Source organism: Zingiber officinale, chromosome 6A (genome assembly GCF_018446385.1).
Source record: "Zingiber officinale cultivar Zhangliang chromosome 6A, Zo_v1.1, whole genome shotgun sequence".
Lineage (NCBI taxonomy): Eukaryota > Viridiplantae > Streptophyta > Magnoliopsida > Zingiberales > Zingiberaceae > Zingiber > Zingiber officinale.
In genome coordinates, this window is record NC_055997.1 from 40,950,062 (window position 1) to 40,960,801 (window position 10,740).

The 10,740-nt window shown below is 36.5% G+C and overlaps 1 non-coding gene across 1 annotated transcript; it reads right to left on the reverse strand.

The window, feature by feature from the left end:
- Positions 1–737: 737 nt before the first annotated feature.
- On the reverse strand, positions 738–843 carry LOC121998841. The gene has a single exon (XR_006116632.1). It is a non-coding gene; the product is annotated as a small nucleolar RNA R71 (small nucleolar RNA).
- Positions 844–10,740: the final 9,897 nt, after the last annotated feature.

Sequence of the window (10,740 nt, forward strand, 5' to 3'; positions counted from 1 at the left end):
CATAGTTGTAACTAATCCTTAGAATCCTGTTTTCATAAGTTTTTCCTTTCGTGTATAACATTCTTGTCAATTTTTTTTGTTGTAATTCTAATTTTGCATTTTTTATTCTAACATTTTTGTCTGACTTTTCTCTATTTTTCTTTTGATTTAGTTTCTCTCTTCTTTTTCTTTTGTAAACATATCTTGCAATCTTGTTCTTGGCATATGAATTATTCTAGATATTTTTCTTGTTCCTTTTGTCTTTTCTTTCTTGTTTTCATTATGCACTTTCTTTCTTACAATTTAAATTTTGCATTTTCCTTCTTGCTTTTCATATTACATTTTATTTCTTGTTTTTTATTCTTGAATATCCATGAGCACTAACATGTTAAGCAGGCCCATGAGAAATTTTTCTACACCTTTTTTCTGCAAAATTTTTGTCTCCCATTGTGCAACCTCAAATTGAAGCAGAAAGTTACCAACTAGATCCAGAGTTAATTTTCATGGTACAAGGTCACAAATTTGGAGGAGAAGTATCAGAAAGTCCTTATCTGTATCTTGAAACATTTTTAGAGATTTGTGATATGGTGAAATGTGAAGGAGTGTCAGCAGATGCAGTTCGATTGATGACATTTCCTTTCAGTATCAAGGATAAAGCAAGGATTTGGTTATATTCTCTCCATCCTCAAAGTATCACAAGTTGAGAGTAATTGGAGAAGTAATTTCTGAATCATTTTTCCCTCCAAGCAAAACAGTGTATATGAGGAATTGCATAACAAATTTTGCTCAGGTATATAGAGAATCATTGTTTGAAGCATGGGATAGATTCAAAAGTCTTCAAAGACAGTGCCCTCATCATGGTTTTGAAAAATGATTGATTCTGCACATATTCTATGTGGGAATTTCTTTCTCAGATAAGAGTTTATTGGATTCATCAGCTGGAGGTTCTTTTATGGACAAAAGTGTAGATGAAGCATATATATTAATTGATCAAGTGACATTGAACCTCCATGAATGGTCAAACATAAGTTGGATGAAATCTCCCTCAAACATTCAAGAAGTGCAAGCCATAAATGCTATAGAGCCTGTCAAACAAATTGTAACTCAACCATCTATGAGTTTTGAAAATCACAAATCACCGAACGGGGAGTTCAAACATTTGGGGGTAAAGATTGAAAGTATTGTTTCAAAATGGTTTAAAGAAGACCCCCCTCCTTCGTAGACAAGATCTAGTGAAAAGTGTGATGATGTTGGGTTGAGAATTGAAAAAAATCATGAAGAACTTCTAAAGAAGGACATGTTTAGAATTGAGGAGAAGATTAATAGAAGATCACAAGAACTCAATTCCATTTCTCCAGGAAGTTCCCAAAGGCCACAAGTATTTTTCCCTCAACGATGGATCACACCAACACTAGATAAGCAAGTTGGACCTCCTCCAAAAGCTCAAAGGGAATTTGGGAAAAAGGAAGTTAAATCTTTCCTAGGACCTTCACTAAGGGTTCCTTTTCCACAAAGGTTAGTGGGGGTCAATGAAAATAAAGACTTCGGCAAATCCTGTGACACTAATATGGTTGAGTGCAGATTTTTGAATGTATATGAAGATGAGGACTCTTCAGATGAGGATTTTATTGATAATGCAGTAGTAAATAAATTTTCAGATCTATCTCCAAATTTTATGGAGTGTTATAGTGACATTGAATTTTTAGATGATGAATGTGATGTGATTGTTGGAGTGTATACTGAAAGCCTAAGCTTTGTAAACATTCATTATGAATAAAGAATCACATTTGGTTAAATTGTCTACATTTAGTTGTAGTTGTTCAATTAATTTATATTGTAGATAACATAGTATGTGGTGTCACATGCAGAAGATAATGTTATCAGTACCTTATAAATTATAAACAGTAGCTCGCGATCAAAATGGAAAGGAACAAACCATTAGAAGGTCGTAGTGTAATTAGGTATCAGTTTATCTTGACTGTATAATTACACTAGTACACTCAGAGTGTATTGAGTAGGACCATTTGAGGTCGTTTCTTTTATACTGACTTTATAAAGAAACAAAGACCTCGGTTATTATGGAAGTATGTGCTCTTAATCCTAATATAATAACAAGCACATATATTTGATATTTATTTCTTTAATTTATCAATGGGTGAGATTTAGTTTGATAAATCAATAAGCCCGATAAATTGGGAAATGATATCACTTATAGTGTGTGTTGTTGATTATAGAAGGAAACTGTGTCCTAGAGATACTAGGTTGATAATGTCCTCAAGAGGAGCTCATAAGGATTGTCATGTTAAACCCTGCAGGTGGACTTAGTCCGACATGACGATAAGGTTGAGTGGTACTACTCTTGGACTAAGATATTAATTAAATGAGTTGTCAGTAACTCACTTAATTAGTGGACATTCGATATCTTAAACACAGGGAGACTAACACACTCATAATAAGAAGGAGCCCAAAATGTAATTTGGGATTGATGCGATAGTTCAATAATAGTTCTCTAGTGGAATGAATTATTATTGATAAAATTAAGTTGTGTGTTAGGGCGAACGGATGCTTAATTTTATCGGAGACCAAAACCAATTCCTCCTCTCGGTCCCTATCGTAGCCTCTTATTTATAGAGTTCTATACCCACCTATACCCACCTTCTATACCCACCCAATAGGGGCCGGCCAAGCTAGCTTGGGAACAAGCTAGGGCCGGCCTAGGTATAAGATTGGGTGGCCGGCCCTAGCTTGAACCCAAGCTAGTAGGGCCGGCCAAAATAAATTAAAAATAATTTTAATTTTAATTTTTATTACGTGGAAGAAATAATTTATTAAAGAGAATTTAAATTAAATTATCTCTCTTGTAAAATTTACAAAAGATTAAAGAAAGAGATTAGATCTCTTTCCTTATTTGTAGATTGGTGAGATATTTTATTTTCTCTTTAAAAATTATTCACATGTTGTAAAATTAAAATTATGGAAATTTCTTTTTATTAACCATGAAGAGATTTTTTGAAGAGAAATTTTATTTTTAAAATTTTCGGAAACAAATAAGGAAAGTTTTAATTATTGATTGAAACTTGTCCAATTTGCTTCCTCTTGATGTGGCCGGCCATTAGAGATTAATTGGGGAAATATTATTTTATTTTTCTCAATTAAATCATGTCAAGGGAATTAAGGAAATTTTATTGTAATTAAATTTCCTAATTTGCCTAGGCCAAGAAATATAAAAGAAGAGGTGAGGGTGCCTTCACAAGACACAACCTCTATTATTTTCTCTTCCTCTTTGTTCCTTGGTGTGGTCGGCCATCATCATCATCATCCTTTCCCTCTCTTCCTCTTGTGGTGGCCGAACATCTCTATTCCCTTGGAGCTCTTGTGGTGGCCGGATACTACTCGGAGAAGAAGAAGAAGAAGAAGAAGGAGAGAAAGCTAGCATCTCTTGGAGCTTGGTTAGTGTTTTGGTTTTCTTCCTTGGTGAAGTTTTTCCTTTGTGGCCGAACCTTGCTTGGAGGAGAAGAAGGTGGTTGGTGGTTTCTCATCTCGGTAGATCGTTGCCCACATAACGTCCGAGGTTAGAAGAGGAATACGATAGAAGATCAAGAGGTTTTTCTACAAGGTATAACTAGTAATTTTTCTTTCCGCATCATGCTAGTTATTTATGGAAATAATACCAAATACAAGAGGCTTACGATTCTAGAATTTCGAATATGTTTTTCGATGTTGTGTTCTTTTATTTTTTCTTTTCCTTGTGATTTGATTGTTCTTTTCGGTTAACCTAAAGTTATTTTAGGAAATTAAATATTAGCTTTCTATAAAAGGTTTTGTCTAGTCGGTGGTGGTTGCTCCCATATCCAAGAAGGTCATGTGCCTCGCCACGTCAGTACTGGGAACCGATTATGGAAATTAATATTTAATGGAATTAATAACTTAAGGCGATTTGGGTCGAACGTGTTAAGTTCCGCAGGAGACCTAAGTCTAAACCTAAAAGAACGAATAGATTAAGTTTTGGATCAAACGTGTTAAGTTCCGCAGGCGATCCAAAATTTAATTTAAAAGAACACATGGTAGCTAGGACAAGTTCAGACCTTTGTACAAAATTTTTGTAAAGTGGAACCTCTAGGTTTTCCGAGTAGCAACCAACAATTGGTATCAGAGCTAGGGTTTTGCCTCTGTGTATTTGGTATTTAGTTTAATTATGCACATGTCATACATAATTTAGGCAGGATAATAGTAGGATGTGCTAACTTTGTGGATGCAGGATCCAACTATTATAGCTTTTAGTTATTATGTGTGTGATTGGACCCTTGGACATGTCAAGGGCATTTATTTGTGTGTGCATGATTGCATTAAAATACAGCAGGAGCTGTATTTAGTTTTATTAGGATTTTATTTTTTGATCTAGATACATGTACATTCCTTTTATGGAATATAGGATCAAAATGTAAAATTCTATTTATGTCGCGGATCGAATCTTGCAAAGCGTGGAACCTTCTAAGGACCAGAGGCGCAGCGGAACTAGGAGCAAGATGGATGCGACAGAGGTGGCGGTGGCCAAATATGGCAGCAGCTTGGGATGACAACACACGGAGAATAATTAGAGATAAAAGCCATAATAGTTGAAAATTAAATTTTCTATTTATTGCTTTTATATAATGCTGTGTGTGCATGTTAGTTTACAAGTTTTAGTAGGCTAGCATAGTTAAAATTCCTCATTTATAAATAACTAAGTAGGAGAGGGATTTTTAAATAAATCCCATGGTCTCCATTACTGGTTTGTAAGTGATGCAAACAAGCTTGCGCGTTGGCTCTGAGTGCCTTCCTCCATAACGGATGAGCTTGTTTGTGGATCACTAGAACAGACTTCCATTTTTGGATGACTATAGAAAGTTAATTAAGAGCGTGTGATCTTCCCCAACGGAAGGGGCATAATCTTATTAATGAACTTAGTGTCAAGTAATGGTATACACTTAGACACATCTAATAGTATCCTCCCCATCGGAGTCACTGCTATTATTTGTGTGACCAAAAGATACCAACTATTAATTTTATTTGTCAAAAAGTTAGGTTGACAAGATAATAAAATTAATGGGATAAAACCCTCCTTTTACAAATGTTGAATTTGTATACGTCCACACTAACGTGGCATAAAAAATTCACGGTGTTTTAAGGTGTTGGTTAATTTAAAATAGTATTGTTTGAGGAATCAATATTATTCTAAATTTAGAATTCTGACCAAAAGTTATTTGTGATTCTTAGGATGACTTTCAACCCACTGTCCATCATACTTAACAAAACAGACTTACTGGACCTAATTACATAGATTGGAAAAGGAACCTGGACATTGTTACATTCTGAAAGCTATAAATTTATCTTGGTGAACCTTGTCACGATGCACTTGGTGAATCTACCCAAGAGGAGATTGAATATCATAAGAGATGGGTAAAGGCAGATGAGATGGCGGTATTACATTTTGGCTTCAATGTCAAATGTATTGCAACATCGATCAAGATTTACCAACGACTTATGATATTATGAACAATCTCAAGGAACTCTTTGGTCATCGGGATAGGGCTTCTAGACAAGAAGCTATGAGAAAGATAATGACACCACCATGCAGGGTACTCCTGTGAAGGATCATATCCTAAAGATGATGGCTTATCGAACGAGATACAAATCCTTGAAGGAGAAATTGATGGGAAACCCGGATCGATATGATCCTCAAACGCTACCTAGAAGTTTTGAGCGGTTCCTTGAACTATAATATGAATAAGAGGATTTATTCATTAGGGGAACTACTAACTTCAAGCAGCTGAAGGATTATTTCGTCACAATTCTCAAATTCACTATGTTGAAAATGGTTCTACTTCTAAACGCGAGAGGAAAGAAGAAGAAGAAACAAGTCGGGGCAAAGAAAGTGAATAAATCTCAGTGTACGGGATTTAAAGTTGGATTGAAGAAGCCGAAGGGCAAGTGCTTCATCCGCAAGCAGTTGGTGGACTGTCCTCGTAGGAACCAAAACAAAGGTATATCTCATGCTCTAGTTGTTGAAACATATTTAGCGATGTTATCTACCGATTCTGGTGTGTAGATACGGAGCCACTGATCATGTCTGTAATTCCTTGCGGGGTTCCGAAACCCGGCGACTATCTGAAGGAGAAATTACCATCTACATGGGCAATGCTACTAAGGTGGCGGCTATTGCGGTGGGAGGCGTCTACTTATCTTTTAGTAGAAATAGGAATTTGGTTTTAAGAAATTGTCTTTATGTACCCGTTTTAGAAAGAATTTAATTTCGGTTTCTAAACTGTTTTAGATGGATATTCGGTTTCCTTTAGTAACGATGTAGTTATTAAAAGAAATAAAGTGATTATCCGTTCCGGTGCATTAGTTGGCAATTTGTATACTTTAAATCAATTTCTTCCACAAAGCAAAACATGGAAATTTATAACTCATCTTCTAATTCTAATAAGAAAAAACCTTCGAAATGAACCAAGCATATCTTTGGCATCTAAGGCTTGGTCATATTAACTTAAGTAGGATTCAGGCTTATAGCCGATGGACTTTGAGTTCATTAGAGTTGGAAAATTTTTCAACTTGTGAATCACTTAGAAGGAAAAATGACCAAGAGGCCGTTCAAGGCCAAGGGTATAGAGCTAAAGAAGTGTTAGAATTGGTTCACTCGATTTGTGTGGTCCTATGTCATCCAAGCAAGAGGAGGTTTTGAATATTTTATCTCCTTCATAGATGATTATTCAAGATATGGATACATTTATCTAATGCGCCAGTTCAAGTGCTTTGATAAGTTCAAAGAATACAAGGCGATGTGGAGAAACGATTAGGTAAAGTATCAAGACACTACGATCGATCGTGGTGGCGAATACCTCTTAGGAGAGTTTAGGAATTACTTATCGAGATCGATTCAATCCCAATTATCGACACCTGGAACACCAGAATGGTGTAGCAGAGCGAAGGAATATGACTCTTATGGAGATGGTTAGATCGATGATGAGTTATTGAATTACCAAATTCGTTTTGGGGATATGCTCGGAAACAAGTATACGTTTTGAACTTAGTACCTTCTAAATCAGTTTCTTCTACTCCCATAGAATTGTGGAATGGGCGAAACCCGTCTAAGACATATTCGGTTTGGGGTAGTCCAGCACATGTCTGAAACAAGATCTTGATAAGTTAGAATCCCGTACTGAAGTTCGCGTGTTTGTAGGATATCCCAAAGGCGAAAGGTGGTTTATTTTATAGTCCTAAAGACGGAAGGTCATTGTTAGCACCAATGTCCGCTTTTAGAAGAAGACTATATAATGGATCACAAACCCAATAGTAAAGTTGTTTTAGAAGAACTAAGAGGACACGTCTACTTTAGTACCAACGATGCAAGATGAAGTACCACAAGAGACTGCAACACGTGTCACACATGATACACAACCACGATTGCCTCGTCGTAGTGGGAGGGTTGTGAGGCGACTGAGAGATTCATGTTTTGGGAGAGTCTTGGGATTGGGTAAACATGAACCTGATTCCCGATCATATGATGAAGCACTCCAAGATATAGATGCAGCATCTTGGCAAAGGGCGATGAATTCGAAATAGAGTCTATGTACTCTAATAAGGTCTGGAGCTTGTAGAACCAACAGATGGTGTAAAAGCCGTTGGATGTAAGTGGATCTACAAAAGGAAAAGAGGGACAGACGAGAAGGTAGAAACTTTCAAAGCTAGGCTTGTTGCGAAAGGGTATACTCGGAAAGAGAGAATCGATTATGAGGAAACTTTTCACCGGTAGCCATGCTTAAGTCTATCCGGATACTCTTATCCATTGTCGCTCATATGGATTATGAGATTTGGCAAATGGATGTCAAGACGACTTTCCTTAATGGAAGTCTTGAAGAAAACATCCATATGAAACAACCGAAGGGATTCATTGAAAAGGACAAAGAGCATCTAGTGTGTAAGCTCAATCGGTCCATTTATGGACTGAAGCAAGCTTCAAGATCTTGGAACATCTGGTTTAATGAAGTAATCCATCATATGGATTTATTCAAAGTCCGGATGAGTCTTGTGTATATAAGAAGTGATGGAAACGTGGTGGTATTTCTTGTACTATACGTAGATGATATTTTGTTAATTGGCAACAATGTCAAGGTATTATCGGACGTAAGGGTATGGTTGTCCAAACAATTTGATATGAAGGACTTAGGAGATTGTGGCACATTCTTGGGATCAAAGTTATAAGGGATCGTAAGAAAAGAATGTTGTGTCTATCCCAAGCTTCATGTATAGATACAATCCTTGCTCGTTTTAGCATGCAGATTCCAAGAAAGGTTTCTACCTTTTAGACATGGAGTAGCTCTATCTAAAGAGATGTCTCCAAAGACGTCAAAAGAGATAGAGGACATGAAAGCAGTTCCTTATGCTTCGGCTGTAGGAAGCCTAATGTATGCAATGCTATATACGAGACCCGATATCTATTTTACCGTGGGCATGGTCATCAGATATCGAGTAACCTGGACAAGGACATTGGACTGCGGTAAAGCATATATTAAAGTACACGAGAAGGACTAGAGATTATATGCTAATTTACCAAGCAGACGATTTGCTCCCTGTGGGTTACACGGATTCGATTTCCAATCAGATAGGGACAATAGTAAGTCTACATCGGGCTATGTGTTTACTTTAGGAGGTGGAGCCATTTCATGGAGGAGTGTTAGCGAAATGCGTGTCGGACTCAACCATGGAAGTGAGTATGTAGCAGCCTCTGAGGCAGCTAAAGAAGCGGTATGGCTCGGGAACTTTCTAATGGACTTAGATGTGATTCTGGTTTGCCCAAAATTATCACAATTTATTGTGATAATAGCGGTCCAATTGCAAACTCGAAGGAACCACGAGCCCATAAGGCAAGTAAACATATAGGCTACCACCTGATACGAGATATCGTGAAGCGAGGAGAAGTTGTCATCGCCAAGATTGCATCAGCAGATAACCTGGCAGATCCTTTCACTAAGGCCCTTCCGGCGAAAACTTTTGATCGGCATATGGAGGGAATGGGAATCAGATGTATGGTAGAAGATATGACAGTTTAGTCATTAGTATAAGTGGGAGATTGTTGGAGTGTATACTGAAAGCCTAAGCTTTGTAAACATTCATTATGAATAAAGAATCACATTTGGTTAAATTGTCTACATTTAGTTGTAGTTGTTCAATTAATTTATATTGTAGATAACATAGTATGTGGTGTCACATGCAGAAGATAATGTTATCAGTACCTTATAAATTATAAACAGTAGCTCGCGATCAAAATGGAAAGGAACAAACCATTAGAAGGTCGTAGTGTAATTAGGTATCAGTTTATCTTGACTGTATAATTACACTAGTACACTCAGAGTGTATTGAGTAGGACCATTTGAGGTCGTTTCTTTTATATTGACTTTATAAAGAAACAAAGACCTCGGTTATTATGGAAGTATGTGCTCTTAATCCTAATATAATAACAAGCACATATATTTGATATTTATTTCTTTAATTTATCAATGGGTGAGATTTAGTTCGATAAATCAATAAGCCCGATAAATTGGGAAATGATATCACTTATAGTGTGTGTTGTTGATTATAGAAGGAAACTGTCTCCTAGAGATACTAGGTTGATAATGTCCTCAAGAGGAGCTCATAAGGATTGTCATGTTAAACCCTGCAGGTGGACTTAGTCCGACATGACGATAAGGTTGAGTGGTACTACTCTTGGACTAAGATATTAATTAAATGAGTTGTCAGTAACTCACTTAATTAGTGGACATTCGATATCTTAAACACAGGGAGACTAACACACTCATAATAAGAAGGAGCCCAAAATGTAATTTGGGATTGATGCGGTAGTTCAATAATAGTTCTCTAGTGGAATGAATTATTATTGATAAAATTAAGTTGTGTGTTCGGGGCGAACACGGGATGCTTAATTTTATCGGGAGACCAAAACCAATTCCTCCTCTCGGTCCCTATCGTAGCCTCTTATTTATAGAGTTCTATACCCACCTATACCCACCTTCTATACCCACCCAATAGGGGCCGGCCAAGCTAGCTTGGGAACAAGCTAGGGCCGGCCTAGGTATAAGATTGGGTGGCCGGCCCTAGCTTGAACCCAAGCTAGTAGGGCCGGCCAAAATAAATTAAAAAGAATTTTAATTTTAATTTTTATTACGTGGAAGACATAATTTATTAAAGAGAATTTAAATTAAATTATCTCTCTTGTAAAATTTACAAAAGATTAAAGAAAGAGATTAGATCTCTTTCCTTATTTGTAGATTGGTGAGATATTTTATTTTCTCTTTAAAAATTATTCACATGTTGTAAAATTAAAATTATGGAAATTTCTTTTTATTAACCATGAAGAGATTTTTTGAAGAGAAATTTTATTTTTAAAATTTCCGGAAACAAATAAGGAAAGTTTTAATTGTTGATTGAAACTTGTCCAATTTGCTTCCTCTTGATGTGGCCGGCCATTAGAGATTAATTGGGGAAATATTATTTTATTTTTCTCAATTAAATCATGTCAAGGGAATTAAGGAAGTTTTATTGTAATTAAATTTCCTAATTTGCCTAGGCCAAGGAATATAAAAGAAGGGGTGAGGGTGCATTCACAAGACACAACCTCTATTATTTTCCCTTCCTCTTTGTTCCTTGGTGTGGCCGGCCATCATCATCATCATCCTTTCCCTCTCTTCCTCTTGTGGTGGCCGAACATCTCTATTCCCTTGG